Below are 17,991 nucleotides of genomic sequence, written 5' to 3' on the forward strand. Positions count from 1 at the left end.
AAACTAGTATATTTTGAGCGAGAGATGAGCGGGAGAGGATCAAAGGCGGGGGTCAAGAGGCCTACCCGCAGTGAGACCAGTGGTGGAGCGACATCACAAACCACAACATGATGCGAGTGCAGGGAAAGCAGCTGATTGGTGAGTAGGATTGGTGAGTATTCTTAGTTTTTAAAGTAAAAGTAAAATCTTTAGATTGTGTTTAGGTCTCTAATCTTTTTCTTAAAAATAGCTTGTTAAGTACAAGATCGATACCATTGTAAAACAATTTAATTACAATACAGTGTAAAGAGCAGGGGTAATAGAGCAATTAATTAATAAATTAAATAAAATACGATAGTGATGACTGGAGGGGTGATGTATTGCTGCTGCAGCATGTGGGGTCTACAAAACACCATGGTGATCCTGGGCAAACACATCTGTAGTAAGTGTTTGCAACTCGAGGAACTTCAGAGTCGAGTTGAAGAACTGGAGTCTGAGCTACAGACATTGCGCCACATCAGGGAGGGGACCTGGTTACCTGGGCACTTTGCTCCAGGAGATGGTCACACCCCTCAGATTAGGTAATTCAAATTTGGTCTGTGATCAGGGACAGGAGGGTGTGACTGCAGGTGAGGCAGGTTTAGGGACCCAGGGGGTAGCATTCGAGCCCCTGCAACTGTTCAACAATTACGAGGTCCTTGCAAGCTGTGTGGATGAGAGCGGGGGCTGCAGGGAGGATGAGCAAGCTGACCATGGTACCATGGTACAGGGAGCCATTCAAATGGGGGAAGGCAATAGGAATGTAGTAGTGGTAGGGGACAGTATAACAAGGGGGATAGATACTGTTCTCTGCAGCCATGGGCTTGAGTCCCGAAGGCTGTGTTGCCTGTCCGGTGCCAGGGTTAAGGACATCTCCTCAGGGCTGGAGAGGAACTTGGGAGCGGGAGGGGAGGGATCCAGTTGTCGTCGTCCACGTTGGTACCAACAACATTGATAGGCCTGGAAAGGAGGTTCTGCTGAAAGAAGTTGAACAGTTAGGAGCTAAATTAAAAAGCACAACCTCCAAGGTAATAATCTCGGGATTATTACCTGAGTCACGGGCAAACTGGCATAGGGTAAATAAAGTCAAGGAGTTAAATGCATGGCTCAGTGATTGGTGTGGGAGGAATGGGTTTCAACTCATGGTGCACTGGCATCAGTACTAGGGTAGGAGGGAGCTGTTCCGGTGGGACGGGCTTCACTTGAACTGTGCTGGGACCAGTGTCCTGGTGAATTGAATATCTAGGGCTGTAGAGAGGGCTTTAAAACAATAGGGGGGGGGAAGGTTCTGGAGAGGGGCTTACAAAGCAAAAGGACATGGCAGCATTGCCGGGTAGATGTTTAGGTAATGATACCCAGAGTATGAAAGGTAGGGACAGAGAGTACAAACATAAAAAAACAGCAGCAAATAGGGTCAAAGGGGGAAAAAGTGGTAAAAAGGCAAAATTTTAATGCACGTAGTATTCGGAACAAAACAAATGAATTAACGGCGCAAATAGACCTTAATGGGTATGATCTTATAGCCATTAAGGAGACATGGTTACAAGGAGATCAAATCTGGGGACTAAATATTCAGAGGCAGAAATGTTTGCTCGGTGGGCGGGTGTGCTCCCAACCCGCTCAAGCGTGAAATGACGCGCGTTGACGTCGGCCGAGCGTGCTGTCGTCAACGCGCAGTCACGTGGTATTTTGGTCGGCAGAAACGCACTGGAGACAACAGCGCGCCCGCTGACAATTAAAAGGCCTATTAAGGCCATTAAATAATCAACTAAGCTAAATTTTTCGCTGTCCATCCGACCTAACGGTTGGAGGGCAGGTGAAAAAGTTTTGGAAACATCATCCACAGATGGGATGAGGTTTCCAAAAGCAACTAAAAAGTAAAATGAAAGTTTTATAATTGAGTCAATAACATGTCCTTGCTCGTATGACAGAGTCACATGAGGGGACATGTTTCATTACATTTGTATTTTCTTTTTTAAAAATATCTCTTCATCAGAGATTGTGCAGCACTCACTCATGCGCATGCGCGAAGTTCGAGCTCGGCCTGCTTGCCCTCCTCCCCCCAATCCCGCACAGATAGCGCTGAGCACTGCTGCTTGTGTTCCACGCTGGGCGGGCCTTAATTGGCCCACCAGCATCAAATCGCGGTGCAGAGCCCAATTGTGGGTGGCGGTTGACTTCCTGGCCGCCCTCGCCCGCCCCTGCTGAGCTTGCCCGCCAAGGGCAAAATTCTGCCCCAGGAGTATGTGCCTTTTCGAAAGGACAGGCAGGAACTAAAGGGTGGTGGGGTAGCTTTATTATAATGAGATGGAAGAAGTACAATAGCAAGAAAGGATCTTGGATTGGAACATGTAGGGGGTATGTGGGGGTAAGAAATAACAAAGGGAAGAAGACACTAGTGGGAGTAATCTATAGGTTTCCGAACAGTAGCTAAACTGTAGGACAGAGAATAAATCAGGAGATAATGAGGGAATGTAAAAAAGGCAGCACATTAATCATGGGTGACTTTAATCTTCATGTAGATTGTCACAAGCAAGAATTCATAGAGTGCATTCGGGACAGTTTCCTAGAAAAATATGTTGTGGACCAACCAGGGATCAAGCTATTTTGGATCTGGTTATGTGTAATGAGGCAGGTTTAATAAATGATCTCAGAGTAAAAGATCCCCGGGGAAACATTGACCAAAATATTGAGGAATTTAGCATTCAGTTTGAGAGTGAGAAACTTGGGTTGGATACGACTGTGCTAAACTTAAATAAGGGTAATTACAGAGGAATGAGGGCAGAGTTGTCTGGAATGGACTGGGAAAGGAGTTTAGCAGAAAAGATGGTTGATGAACAATGGCAGATGTTTAAGAAAATAGTTCATGACTCACAAAAAAGATATATCCTAGTGAGGAAGAAGGATTATAAGAAAGGGATAAACCAACTATTGTTAACCAAGGAAGTTAAGGATAGTATCAAATTGAAAGAAAAAGCATACATTGCGGCAAAGATTAGTGGTAAACCAGAGGATTGGGAAAGTTTTAAAAACCAACAAAAGATGACCAAAAAATAAGAAAGAGGGAGAAAATAAACTTTGAGGGTAAACTAGCATGTAATATAAAACCAGATAGTAAGAGCTTCTTTAAATATATAAATAGGAAGACAGAGAGGCCAAAGTGAACACAGGTCCCTAAGATAATGAGGCTGGGGAAATAATAATGGGGAACCAGGAAATGGCAGAGGAGTTGAATAAATACTTTGCTTCAGTCTTCACGGTAGAAGACACTAACAGCATTCCAAAAATACCAAATAATCAAGGGACAAAAGTGGGGGTGAAAATAAATACAATAACTATCACTAGAGAAAATGTATTAGGGAAACTAATGGGGCTAAAGGCCGATAAGTCCCCTGGACCTGATGGGTTGCATCCAAGGATATTAAAGGAAGTAGTTACAGAAATAGTGGATGCACTGGTAGTAATCTTCCAAGAATTCTTAGATTCTGGAAAAGTCACAGAGGATTGGAAACCTGCCAATGTAACACCCTTATTCAAAAAGGGAGGAAGACAAAAAACAGATAGCTATAGACCAGTTAGCTTAACATTTGTCATTGGGAAAATGTTAGTCTATTTTGAAGGATGTATTAGCAGAGCATTTAGAAATACATAATATAATCAAGCAGAGTCAGCATGGCTTCATTAAGGAGGAATCATGCCTGACAAATTTATTAGAAATCTTTGAGGAGGTAATAAGCAGGATAGATAAAGGGAAGCCAGTAGATGTAATATATTTGCATTTCCAAAAGGCGTTCGATAAGGTACCACCATAAGGTTACTTAATAAGACAAGAGTCCATGGTGTTGGGGGTAGTATATTAGCATGGATAAAGTATTGGCTAATAGAAGACAGAGGGTTGGGATAAGGGGGTCATTTTCAGGATGGCAACCTGTAACTACTGGAGTGCCACAGGGATCAGTGCAGGGGCACAATTATTTGCAATATATATTAATAACTTGGATGAGGGAAGTGAATGTACTATCGCCAAGTTTGTGGATAATACAAAAACAGGTGGGAAGGCAAGTGGTGAGGATGACACAAGGAGTCTACAGAGGGATATAGACAGGTTAAGTGAGTGGGCAAAAACTTGGCAGATGGAAGATAATTCAGGAAAGTGTGATGTTATGCACTTTGGCAGGAAGAATAGAAGAGCTGAATATTATTTAAATGGAGAAAGACTGCAGAAAGCTGCAGCACAGAGGGATTTGGGGGTCCTCGTCCATGAATCCCTAAAAACTAGCATTCAAGTTCAGCAGGTAAGAGGGAAGGCAAATGGAATGTTGGCCTTTATTCCAAAGGGAATGGAGTATAAAAATGGGGAAGTCTTGTTAAAACTACACAAGGCACTAGTTAGACCACACCTAGAATACTGTGAACAGTTTTGGTCCCCTTATCTAAGGAAAGATATACTGGCATTAGAGGCAGTCCAGAGAAGGTTCACTAGGTTGATCCCGGGTATGGAGGGATTTTCTTATGAGGAGAGGTTGAGTAGGTTGGGCCTGTACTCATTGGAGTTCAGAAGAATGAGAGGCAACCTTATTGAAACATACGAGATTCTTAGGGGAATTGACAGGGTAGATGCTGAGATTTCATTTCCTCTCGTGGGAGAGTCTAGGACCAGAAGGCAGAATTTCAGAGTAAGGGGTCACCCATTTAAGGCAGAGGTGAGGAGGAGTCATAGAGTCATAGAGATCTACAGCACAGAAAAAGGCCCTTCGGCCCATGAGTCTGTGCCGGTTAAACAAGTACCTAACTATTCTAATCCCATTTCCAGCACTAGGCCCATAGCCTTGTATGCCATGGCATTGCAAGTGCACATCCAAATACTTCTTAAATGTTATGAGGGTTTCTGCCTCTACCACCCTTTCAGGCAGTGAGTTCCAGATTCCCACCACCCTCTGGGTGAAAAAATTCTTACACACATCCCCTCTAAACCTCCTGCCCCTTACCTTAAATCTATGCCCCCTTGTTATTGATCCCTCACCAAAGGGAAAAGATCCTTCCTGTCTATCCTATCTATGCCCCTTATAATTTTATACACCTCAATCATGTCCCCCCTCAATCTCCTCTGCTTCAGGGAAAATAACCCCAGTCTATTCAATCTCTCGTCACAACTGACGCTCTCCAGCCCAGGCAACATCCTGGTAAATCTCCTCTGCACTCTCTCTCGTGCAATCACATCCTTCCTATAATGCGGATTCCAGAACTGCACATATTACTCTAGCTGTGGCCCAACCAGCGTTTTATACAGTTCCAGCATAACCTCCCTGCTATTATATTCTATGCCTCGGCTAATAATGACAAGTATCCTATATGCCTTCTTAACCACCTTATCTAACTGTCCCGCTATCTTAAGGGACCGGTGGACATGCACACCAAGGTCCCTCTGATCTTCGGTACTTCCCAGGGTCCTACCATTCATCGTGTATTCCTATTTCTTCTCTCAGAGGGTAGTCAATCTGTGGAATTCTTTACCACAGAGCGCTGTAGAGGCTGGGTTGTTAAGTGTATTCAAGGCTGAGATAGACAGATTTTTAATCAGAAAGGCAATCAAGAGTTATAGGGAAAAGGCAGGAAAGCGGAATTGAGGATTATCAGATCAGCCATGACCTCATTGTTTGGAGGAGCTGACTTGATGGGCTGAATGGCCTACTTCTGCTCCTAAGTCTTATGGGAGAGAGGAGGACCCGGAGACAGACAGCAGCATCTAAAAGAACGGAAGAGAGAAAGCCCTGGGTGTCCAGTCCAGTCCAGTCCAGTCCATGGCTCCAGAGCAGGTTGGCCACATTCTGAGAAAAATCGCAGTGTGATATCACAGGAAAACAGGTCATTTATTGATTGGTGACTATTTTTCTCATTTATCTTTGAAAACTCGGGTAACTTTAGCAATTGTAAAGTTTTATTCATGGTAGTAAGGTTCACTAACAATAATGAAGTTTATTAGATTGAGTGGTAAGTATTTCCTATTTATCTTAATGAGGGAATTTCAATCTGGGCAGATAGAAAATCTCCTGAAATAATATAAGCACAAAGCAAGGCTGGAGACATTAATTAAAATTTAATTAGCAAAATAATTAATTAATTATACGCTATGAAGATGGCAGGGTAGGTGTGGTGACTGCAGAATGTGGAAGCTCATAGACACTTGTGTAATCCAAGGCCAACAAATGTGCAGTAACTGCAGCTGGAGGAAGTTTGGCTCAGAGTGGTTATGCTGGAGGCCGAGCTGCAGAGCAGTGACACACGAGGGAGGGGGAAAGTTACCTGGTCACCATGTTCCAGGAGGTGGTTGCACCACTTAGGATAGGGACATCTAATTTGGTCCATGGTCAGGGACAGGAGGGTGTGACTTTGATTTAGGCAGATGTGGGGATTGAGAAGTGGAGGAACCTCAGTCTTTACAATTGTCCGATAGGTTTGAGGTTCTTGCAGATTGTATGGTTGAGAGCGAGGGCTGCAGGGTGGATGAGTGAACTGACCATGGCACCACGGTACAGGAAGCCATTCAAGTGGAGGGGTTAATAGGAATGTAGTTGTAGTTGGTGACAGTATAGTCACGGGATAGACACAATTCTCTGCAGCCAATGGCGAGGGTCCAGAAGACTGTGCTGCCTGCCCAGTGCCAGGGTTTAGGAAATCTGCTCAGGGCTGGAGAGAAACTTGCAATGGGAGGGGAGAATCCAGTTGTCGTGGTCCTCGTAGGTATCAATGACATGCATAGGACTAGAAAAGAGGTTCTGCTTAGAGAGTATGAGTAGTGGGTAGCTAAATTAAAAAGCAGAACCTCAAAGATAACAATCTCTGGATTATTACCTGAGCCATGAGCAAGTTGGAGCAGGCTAAAGATTAGAGAGTTAATTGGCTCAAAGATTGGTGAAGGAGAAATGGGCTTTAATTGATGGGACACTGGCACCAGTACTGGGAAAGTTGGAGCTGTACCGTTGAGACGGTCTTCACCTGAACTGTGCTGGGACCAATATTCTGGCAAGTCGTATAACTAGGGCGGCAGAGAGGGCTTTAAACTAAATAGTGAGGGCAAGTAATCAAGTGAGGGAAAATGTGATAAATTAAAGAGAGAAGACAAGACAAGGGAACAAGGTAGCAATGAGGGAATTGATAATTTTAGTGTGGCAGGAAGGGAGAGATGAGTGTGTCAGCAGATAAGGCTTGAATTTGCAAAAGAAAAAATAAGACAGAATTAAAGATACTCTATCTGAACGCATACAGTATTTGCAGCAAAGTAGATGAATTAGTGGCACAACTGGAATTAAACAAGTTTTATCTAATTGACATTACAGGGTTGTGTCTGCAGGGTGACCTAAGTTGGGAACTGAGTGTTCAAGGGTATTCCACATTTAGGAAGGGTAGGCAAAAAGGGAAAAGAGGTGAGGTAGCACTGTTAAGAAAAGATGTGATCAGTACATTAATGAGAAAAGGTCTTAGAATGGAAGATCAAGATGTAGAAACAGTTTAACTAGAGCTAAGAACAGCAAGGGGTAGCAAATATTGTTAGGATAAAAGCAAAATACTGCAGATGCTGGAAAGCTGAGACAAAAACAGAAAATTCTGGAAAAACTCAGCAGGTCTAACAGCATCTGTCGAGAGGATAAAAACAGAGTTAACGTTTCAAGTCCGTATTACTCTTCACATTGGTAGGAGTTGTTTATAGGCCACTAAACAGTAGTGGTAATGTAGGGCATGGTATAAATCAGGAAATTAGGGGTGTATGTAACAAGGGTAATACAGTAATCATGGGAGACTTCAATCTACATATAGACTGGGTAAAACTAATGAGCACTAATGCTGAGGAGGATGAATTCCTGGAATGAACACAAGGTGTTTTTCTAGAACAGTATGTTGGGGAATCAATTAGAGAATGGATTATTTTAGATCTAGTATTGTGCGATGAGATAGGGCTAATTAATCATCCTTGTAATGGAGCCTCAAGGAAAGAGTATGGTAGAATTTATAGAATACTATGGTAGAATTTTACATTAAATTTGAAAGTGGTATAGTTCAATCTGAAACCAGGGTCTTAAACATAAACAAAGGAAAATACGAAGGTATGAGGGGAAAATTGGCTGTGGAAGGTTAGGAAACTACATTAAAAGGTATGACGGTTCACAACAAATTTACATTCCTTTGAGGTACAGAAACCCAGCAGGAAAGGTGATTCAACCGTGGCTAACACGAGAGGTTAAATATTGTATTAGATCAAAGGAAGAGACTTATAAAGTTGCCCAAAAAGTAGTGAGTCTGAAGATTGGGAGCATTTTAGAATCCGGCAAAGGAGGATCAAGAAGCTGATAAAGAACGAGAAAATAGAATATGAAAGAACAAGAATCATAACAATTGACTGTAAAAGCTTCTATAGGCATGTAAACAGGAAAAGGTTAGCAAAGACACATGAGGGCCCACTACAGTCAGAGGCAAGAGAATTTATAATGCGGAATAAGAAAATGCCAGAGAAACTAAACAAATATTGGGCAGAATTTTCCCATCCTGCCCACGGAGGGTTTCATGGCGGCTGGGAGCAGAGGATCTAATGGGAGCCAAAAAACTGAAATTCCGCCAGCATAAAATCAGTTTACAATTCTCCTCTTGACAGGCCAGGTATCCTGCTGACTAGTGGTGTGAACACCATTTGCACTCATTACCATGTCATGATTGCTCATTAAATATGTTGCTGTCCGGAATCACGTGCCGTCTTTCAACCTTGCCTCATGGAGCGGGTAATCACGGTGGTCAGAAACACATTTGAAAAAGAGTGGCGTGCAGTGGTCGGACCTCACTTCGCTGACAACTTTGAGGTGAGCGCAACGTTCATAGCCACAGTGCAGTGCCAGTCTCGTTGCAGTGCCAGTGAAATGCCACACTGCTGGATGTGTAGTGCTGGTCTGCTCCTGGTGAGTGCCACAGCACTGGGCAGTGGTACTCAGGCAGGGCTGAATGTTCAGACAGAGACCAATATTTTGACCAGAGGTGGGGTGGTGCGGGGAAAGGATATTGGATACACAGGGGTCAAAGGGACAGGAAGACACTGCAAGGGAGTGGGGAGGATTGGGAACACATGGGGATCAAAGGATAGGAAGGCATTGCAAGGGGATGGGGGCGGGGGAAACATGGGGGGGGAAACGGGCAGGAAGGCATTGCAAGGAGTTGGGGAGGAGGAACACAGCGGGGGACAAAGGGGCAGGAAGGCATTGCAAGGGGGTGGGGAGGATGTGGAACGATGAACGGCAGAGGGTAGACTGAGGGGTGGGAAGCTGGAACCCGACAAGGGAAATTGAAACACTGATAGACAAGGGGGTGAAAGGGATACCACACATATGAATGGGAGGGGATGCACACAGACTCTGGAATAGGAATGGGGGAGGAGTTGCTAGCATGGCACAAGAGGGATAGGTTGCACTGGAGACTCAGGAAAGGGGAGGGAGATTGGGTGGTAAGGGAGAAAGTGTAGTGTTTCGTCGTGAGGGAAATGGGGAATTTATTGAAAGTAAAAGTCCTAGGGCCAGCAGTTCCTTGGGCTCACAGTTAGGAGTGAGAGAATAGAGACACTCCCTGGGCTTACATTCAGGAGCGAGAAAGTAGAGACAGTCCTAGGGTAGAGCGGGCTATGCATGGCATGCATATTGTATGTGGGTCGAGTAAAGACTGTGTGCTCAATTGGGATAACGCACAGCTTTGTGTGCAGGGTGTTTTCACAGTCTGTGTCCATTGGCTTGTCTGTCTCTCTACTGGGCTGCAGATGGGATGGTGATGGTTATGGGGGGGCATCTGCAGCCTGTGTTTGGGGAATAAGGGGGAGGGGGAATGTGAAGCTTTCTTGCAGTGGGGGCAGAGAGGTTCTCTCTGTAGGTAGGCATGCACACAGCCTCTAGATGGGGATGGTGGAGGTCCACATGGGCATCCACACGTCAACAGCGATGGGCTCAGGGGAAGGGTAGGAATGTTGACCACAACAACTATGGTATCCAGTATTATTGAGGGGGGCTGGAGAATAACAGGAGGGAGCTCTACCTTCACATCGTGAAGTTCCTGGTAGATTTCTGGGACGCAGATAGTCATAGAGGTCTCAAAGTAATAGTGTAGAACCACCATCTTCCACTCTTGAATTAATGGTGCAGTTATAAACTGAAAGTAGAAGCAAATTTGAATGGGTGGGATCTGAGGCTGTGTGGGAGGAGCACACTGCTGGACTAAGGGCCCTTTCTGGGAGAGCCCTCTAACTTGTTGGTGCCACAAGAGTAAACTGAAGTCTGAGCTGAGAGAGAGGACGAAGACCTCCTTGAGAAACCAGCCATTGAAATCCATGCCATCTGTCATGGCGTAACAGGGAAATACAGGAGTCACTGGCTTAACACCACAGTAGCTGCATTCCAACGTTAACACAGAGGAATGTGAAATTTGGGAATGCAGGAAACAGTTAAAGGTGCACAGATGCTGTATGTGTGGAATCCCATCAATGAAAGACTGTCATGTGCTTTTCAGAATTGGCATTCCTAATGGGCCAAAGGGCATCCTGTCATTCATCATGAACAACTTATTGTTAATCGGTATGCCAGATCTGAGATTGTTACACAGAGCTAGGTCAGCTTGCCCATGTGATTCAAACCTTCTTCAACCTCTGTGGGATTTAGATGTGAAGTCTCCGTGATGGCATCTTGGTCACTTTGCTGTGTCTATTTCGCCTCAGATACAAGACTGCATCAGCAACCAAGGCTAGTGGGGCAGGAGCTACTTTTGACCAGTACAGTTTCTATTGGTTCAAGATTATGAGGGTCACTATTTTCACTTGTTATTCATTAATTTGCTCAATCTATCATTTCAGAGAGGAGTACAAAATAATTATGGATCCAGGGCTCAATGCTACCTTTTTGAACGTTCTAATACAATGGAGGAGGAGAAGAAGGTTCAGGTGAGGCCGAGTGCAGCTTCAGGAGGAGGCCCTGCCTGAGGTCCAGAGTGCGGCGGAGTCACAGCAAGAACATGAAGTTCAGGATGACAGACCCAGACCATGGAGGCAACTCGCTAGACTAAGGGTCTACCAAAGAAGGCTCTCCTAATTGCACATGAATGAGAGACACGTCTGTGCTTGTCCCGAGCCCTGGTGGATCATACGTGCCACACTCTTCCCCGAGGGACTAATGCCCCATGGAGCCGGAGGCTATCCCCTGCCAGTGGCCTTGAAGGTCACCGCTGTGCTCAATTTCTTTGCCTGCAGATCGTTTCAGGGATCCACAGGGGACCTGTGTGGCATCTCGCAGTCCGCCACACATAGATGCATTAAGGAGGTCACACATGCCCCCTACAGCAAGGCGCTTCACCATGTGAGGTTTCCACTTGATGAAGATAGCCAGGCTGTGAGATTCACTGGGTTTGCAGCTATCTCAGGCTTCCCCAGAGTGCAGGATGCAATCGACTGCACCCATGTGGCTTTGAGGGCTCCATGGCAGCAGCTCCTAATGTTTATCAACCGTAAAGTCTTTCATTCCATCAATGTTCAACTGGTCTGCAATCCTCGGTAACACATAATGCACGTTTGTGCCAGGTACCCTGGGAGTTCCCATGACTCGTACATCCTGAGTCGCTCCCAAGTGCCTCAGATATACGAGGGGCCTGAGCATCTGCAAGGATGGCTGCTTGGGGGGTAAGGGGTAACCACTGAAATGCTGGCTGATGACACTGGTGCATCCCCCTCAGAGTCATTCGGAGGAGAGGTACAATGCAGCTCACATCTTCACATGCTCCCCAATCGAACAGACCATTGGCATTCTGAAGTTGGAACACTGCAGTACCCTCCAGATAGGGTATCCTGTATCATCGTTGTGTTGTGCCCTTCACCACCTCCTGGCCCAGCAAAAGGGACATCCCTTGTCAGAGAAAGAAATGGGGGAGGATGAGAATTCCTCGGAGGATGAACAGCAGGAGGGCAAGGATCCTGAAGAGGGCGATGATAGGATGATGCCATTGAGGAAGCACGATGTGGAAGACGTGCCCAGAGAAGGAAGGTGAAGGCAACGGGAGATGGTCACATTCCTCCTGTCCCTTAATGTCATTCGATTGCATTGTAAGGGATGTCCAAGCAGTCACATCAAGAGCTAGTTCAGCATTCACACTTGCACCTTCGTGCCTTGATTCACCAGGCCGTGGTCTCTACAAAGGTTAGTGGTGCCCTCTGCATGTGCTTGCTCTGGGAAGTGAGAGTCCGCTCATCAACAAGAACGATGTGAAAACTTACTTGAAGCAGACATCGCCACATTAGTGAGAAACTACAGCTGGCAGTGAGATGAGGACATGGTTGGGGATATCTTCCTCCTGTCAGGTCTTGTCCTTTGAGGAGACACAACTGCCATTAACCCCTCAAGGCTGCTGAGCTGCCCTCACACAATGGTGAGTCGTGAGGAAGAAGGGCACTTTAATCGCACACTTGCAATAAAGATTTTAACACATCTCCCTGACATCACACAAGGGTGCAGAAACTATCTTCAGTGAGGCTGACATCACATGAATGTGAATCTCACAAAGGGAGACTATCACTGAGTGGGAGATGGCTAAACCTTGAAACAAGAGTCATATGTACATAATCCCAACCCCTTCAGTCGAACAAGCCAGTCACATAAACATCGAATGTATTTACAGAAGTGTAATTTTTACAGTGGTAGCACACCCATGACCCAAAAGTGATTTCAATATTTCTTCATTTTCCTAACCCTACCATGATGCCTGGGTGCAGCCCTGACATCCACAGCAGAGGAGGGGGCAGCCTGCTGACTGCTACATCCTGATGTCTGCAATGATCTTGGAGGATGTCCTCTGGTGGCCCGAGGCCTGGATGGCCCCGGCCTGGTAAGCGTGTCCTGCTCAGGGGCAGATGCACCCTCCTTGGCCTGAGCAGATGGATGGATGGGGTCACAGGCAGAGGGGACTCTGAGCGGCTGCACACCCTTGGAGTGTCCTGAGTGGAGGCCCCCGGGGTGTCCGGCTGACACTCATCCTCCTCGTGGGTGCCCGAAGGCCCCGTCCTGACTCCTTGAGGAGATGGTGCAACTGGAGGGAGGTTAAGGTGCCTCGTCGCCCTCTCGCCTAGACACTGAAGGTGCCACCAGGGTTTGTGGCCAGGAAGTTCACGGCCGATCACAAATAGGGCAAAAGCTGCTGGACCAAAGTGTCCTTGGGGTTGCCACCTTCCCATGGTGACCTCAAGGCGTTTGAATGTCAGCGCCACAACATTAGACAGTATGCAGATGGAGTCCTCCATCTTTCACTCCAGTCTGCTGAGGGACTGTCGAATCTCTGCCTGATGTTCCACCGCCACCTGTCGTTGCATCTCCAGCATTGAGTTCGTGGCTGCTAGCAGAAGCGGGCATGCATGTTCCCAACCTCTCCTCATCACACTCCATCCATTTGTCTTCTCTGTCACTCAGAGGGCTGCTGGACATCAGGCACCCGCTGAGTCTGAGTCAGATGATGAGTGTCTGGAAGCAGCCATCTCTAACATGCTGGAGATACAAAGACAGGAGGTGGAAAATCAGGTGGAGTTGTGAGAGGCAGTCAACAGACTAGAGCAAATGGAGGAATCCGTCCACCCTCTGCCTGATGTTGTGGCTCTGACATGCAAACGCCTCGAGCTCTCCATGGGGAGGGTGGCAATCACCTTTGCGTCCTTGGTCCAGCAGATTCGGCTGGACTTGTGCTCGGATCTGCACTGCATTGCTGCAGGCATTGGTGGGATCCACCAGTGGCTAGACGAGAGGGGGTGGGGCAACTCGACCCCCTCCAGGAGCCCCTTCTCCTCATGGAGTCAGGCAGAGGCTCTCGGGCACCCACAGGGAGGAGGACCAGCAGCTGGAGATCCCGGGACCATCCACCCAGGTGACTCCGGAAGCGTCTAGCCTTACCCAATCCCCTCTGCCTGTGCCCCCATCACCTCCAGTTGTACAGGCCAAGGAGCGTGTACCTGCGGCACAGCAGGACACCCAAAGTAGGCCAGGGGCCTCCGGATGCTCGGCCCACCAAAGTCATCACAGGCAAGAGGACGTAGCAGTCAGCAGGCTGCCTCCACCTCTGCTAGGGATGCGGGGACTACACAAAGACAGGGTTACAAGAATTACGAAATTTTGACATCACTTCTGGGTCACGGGTGTTCACTCACTGCTTATATCATGCACCATTGTAAATACATTTGTTGTTCATGAGAACGGTCTCGTCATTTGAATGCTAGGCAGCGCCGGGCCCTTCTCCTCCTCAATCAGGTCACTGCCATCAGAAAGGCAGCACTGAGTGCAGGCTCCATTATTCAATCCTCTTTCTCCTTGGGGACTGATCGATGCAACAGATGAATGAATACTGGGCAAAGATAGTGGACCTCCCACTCGTAAATAGAAAGCCACTGTCATGCCCTAGAGCTGCGTCTGCTCTAAGCTTTTCGCTGATAACATCCTTGTAGCTGAGGCACAAACTCACAGATCCACGTCACCATGATGCTGATGAAGCTCAACTTGCTCTTCAGCAATGACTGGATGTCCTTTGGCCCGTTTTCCATGCCAATTGGAGAAAGCACACCAGAGGCTTTCATTGATGATCTGGCAGATATGCAGCAGCTGTGCTTCCTTAATGGATGCCTGCTTTTTCCATTCTCACATTCTTCTCTGTTAATGTTCAAATGGAGCAACTGTATTGTGAAGCTAATGACCCCTGCAGTGTCTCATTAACTCACACCAAAAGGCAATGGCTCCAATTGCACCTTCTCAAGGAAGCTTTCCTCTTTTCTCTCAGCTCTGACTCTATCTCAATGTTGTGACTCTAAGCAGTTTGAGGGTTCCCCCTGAAAGAGCCCCTTAGTCCAGCCGTGGGCCTCTCCCACACTGCCTCAGGCCCCTCCCATGCAGATTCATTTCCAGTTTCGAATTCAAACTGCAATAACTTTGGGGTTTCAAAATGATGGTGCTGCATTTTTATTTTGAGACCAGCTTTGACCCTCCTCTTCTCACTGTTTGGGCCCCTGCAATCTTCCTGGAACCTCATGATGAGCATGTAGCCTCCCTCTGGTTATTCTCCAGCTTCCCCCAGTAACCCTGGATCCCATTGCCATTATGGTGGACATTCCCGCCCTCCCCGCTAAACCCATCATTGTTGAGGTCCCCTGTTCCAAAGTGGACCTCGCCCCTCCCCATCTCGAGGCTGTGTGCACGGTCACATACAAAGGTGAACTCTCTATAAGAGCTTCAAATACGCCCCTGTTATTATATATTCCTCATTTACAGGCTGCAGATGCCTCTCCCAATCATGACCATCCCATCTGCAGCCCAGTATGAGCCAGACAAGCCCATCACCACCGGCTGTACCACCAAGCTGTGCCTTATCCCAATTGAGAACACAGGCATTAACCTTCCATGGAGCGGGACAACAACATACATGCCACACGTAGCGGTCCACAAAGCCCCAGGACTGCCTTTAATCTCTCACTCTGATCTCTTGGTCCAAGACCAGGGACTATGTCTGTCTTTCAATGAACTCTCCTGTCCCTTCATGATCAGAAAATATTCTGCCTTCCCAGCACCGCCCCCACCCATGAGTCATTTTGTAACCCATCCCTCATGTGCAAGTCTTTCCCATCCCTTCTCTCCATGAGTCTCTGTGCAATCCATGATCCATGTGACCAACACAAACCATCCTCATATTCTGGAGTCTGCGTGCATCCCCTCTCATTCATACCATTTGATTCCCATTCACCCCCTACTGTGTGTGCATTCTAGTCTTCTAGTTGGGTTCCAGCTTCGCCATCCTCAGTCGCCCCTCTGCCTGTCATCGCCCCCCCCACCCCCATTGTCCCTGTCATCCTTCCCCTCCCCCACCTGAGACCCACACCACACAGACTGAGTGCTGGCCTCCCAGAGTACCCACCTTCAGGGGACCAACCATACAGCGGAGGTACCCACCGTGAGGAGACCAACCCTACAGTAGAGGTACCCACTGTGTTTTAATGAGTATTCATGACATGCTGATGTATGCAAATGGATTTCCTGACATGGCTCAGTGGGAAACCTGACCCACCATCAGCTCACCATGAAAGTGGTGAGTGGAAAATTTCAAACTGATTTCCCACTGGCGGGATTCTGATATTTGTCCTCTCTCCGAGTTTTTGCTGCCACCCACCACGAGACCCACACTGGCAGACCGGAAAATTGCACTCATAATTTTCCCAAGTTTGTTGATGACACAAAGCCAGGTGGGAATGTAAATTGTGAGGAGGATGCAAAAAAGCTTCATGGGGATTTAGACAGGCTAAGTGAGTGGCCAAGAACATGGCAGTTGGAATATAAGATGTGGAAGGATGTGAAGTTATCCACTTTGGTAGGGAAAATAGAAATGCAGAATATTTCTTATATGGTGAGAGATTGGAAGCGTTGATGTCCAAAGATACCTGGGTCCCTGTTCATAAGTCAATTAGGGATGGGCAATAAATGCTGGCCTAGTCAGTGATGCCCACATCACATGAATGAATAAAAAAACTGAAAGCTAACATACAGGTGCAGCAAACAATTAAGAAGGCAAATGCTATGTTGGTCCTTATTACAAGAGGATTTAGTGCAAAAGTGAAGAAGTCTTACTGCAATTGTATTGAGCCTTGGTGAGACTACACCCGTAGTGCTGCATTTTGGTATTCTTATCTAAGGAAGGATATACTTGCCACAGAGGGAGTGGAAGGAAAGCCCACCAGACTGACCCCTGATGTGATTTTCGTATGAGGAGAGATTGAGGAGACTGGGCCTGTATTCTCTAGAGTTTCGAAAATTGAGAAGAGATCCCATTGAAGCATATAAAATTTTTACAGGGCTCGACAGGGTAGATACAGGAACGATGTTTCCCTTGGCTGGGGTGTTCTAGAAGCAGGGGCGACAGTCTCCCTAAGGGACAGGCCATTTAGAACTGAGATGGGGAGGAATTTCTTCATTCAGAGGGTGGTGAATCTTTGGAATTCTCTGCCCCAGAGGATGTGGAGGCTCAGTCATTGAGAATGTTCAAACTAGAGATTGATAGATTTCTAGATATTAAAAATATCAAGGGAAATGGAGATAGTGTGGTAAAATGGTATTGAGATAGAAGATCAGCCATGATCACATTGAATGTCAGAGCAAGATTGAGGGGCCAAATGGCCTGCATCTGTTCCTTTATCCTTTGCCCCTAAAAACTCCCAGCACTTACCTCCATTCTGGCTCTGGCACTTAGACTGGTAGGCTTGTCTGTAGTCCCAGCAGAGGCCCCAGTGGAACTGCTGCAGTCCCATGGCACTACAGAGCTGATGGCCAATCAGATTGGCTGGCAACTTTCTGAGGTGGGTCATCCTTCTGAGTGAGGGGTGGAAGTCTTGCCTCCAGCCACAGAGGGTTAAATGACTGAGGGGCATCCAGCATCGGATTGGTTCCCTGCCAATGTTTTGGTGGCATGTTGGGAAACCCTGCCTGCCATTAAATTCTGCCCATCACCATCGACTGGAGGTGTCCATTCATCACATGTACTTCGCCATGTCCCAGTGTTTGAGTGCATGAGCTCCTCCATTGAGAGAATGGCAAATCTCGAGGCAAGCCATAAGCAACATCACACAGAGTGGATGCAGGAGCAGCACACTGACATGCACAGAATATATGGTACATTCTGTAGCGTTGACTGGTCAGTGGCGCTAATGGTGCAAAGATGCAAGGAATAATTGTGTGTTATGCCCCATTTGGTGGTTCCCTCTAATGATCATGCATGTCATGAAAGAGCTAAGCAAGTCTCAGATGATGATGAGAGGGACTATGCAACAACCATAGGAATACATAGAGGTTATAACACAGAAACAGGTCATTAGGCCCAATAAATCCACTTTGGTGTGTACCCTCCATGAGAGAAATTAAGCCTAATCACATTTATCCAGATTGCTCCCAT

The sequence above is a fragment of the Cetorhinus maximus genome, chromosome 2 (genome assembly GCF_964194155.1).
Source record: "Cetorhinus maximus chromosome 2, sCetMax3.hap1.1, whole genome shotgun sequence".
In the NCBI taxonomy this organism is placed as follows: domain Eukaryota; kingdom Metazoa; phylum Chordata; class Chondrichthyes; order Lamniformes; family Cetorhinidae; genus Cetorhinus; species Cetorhinus maximus.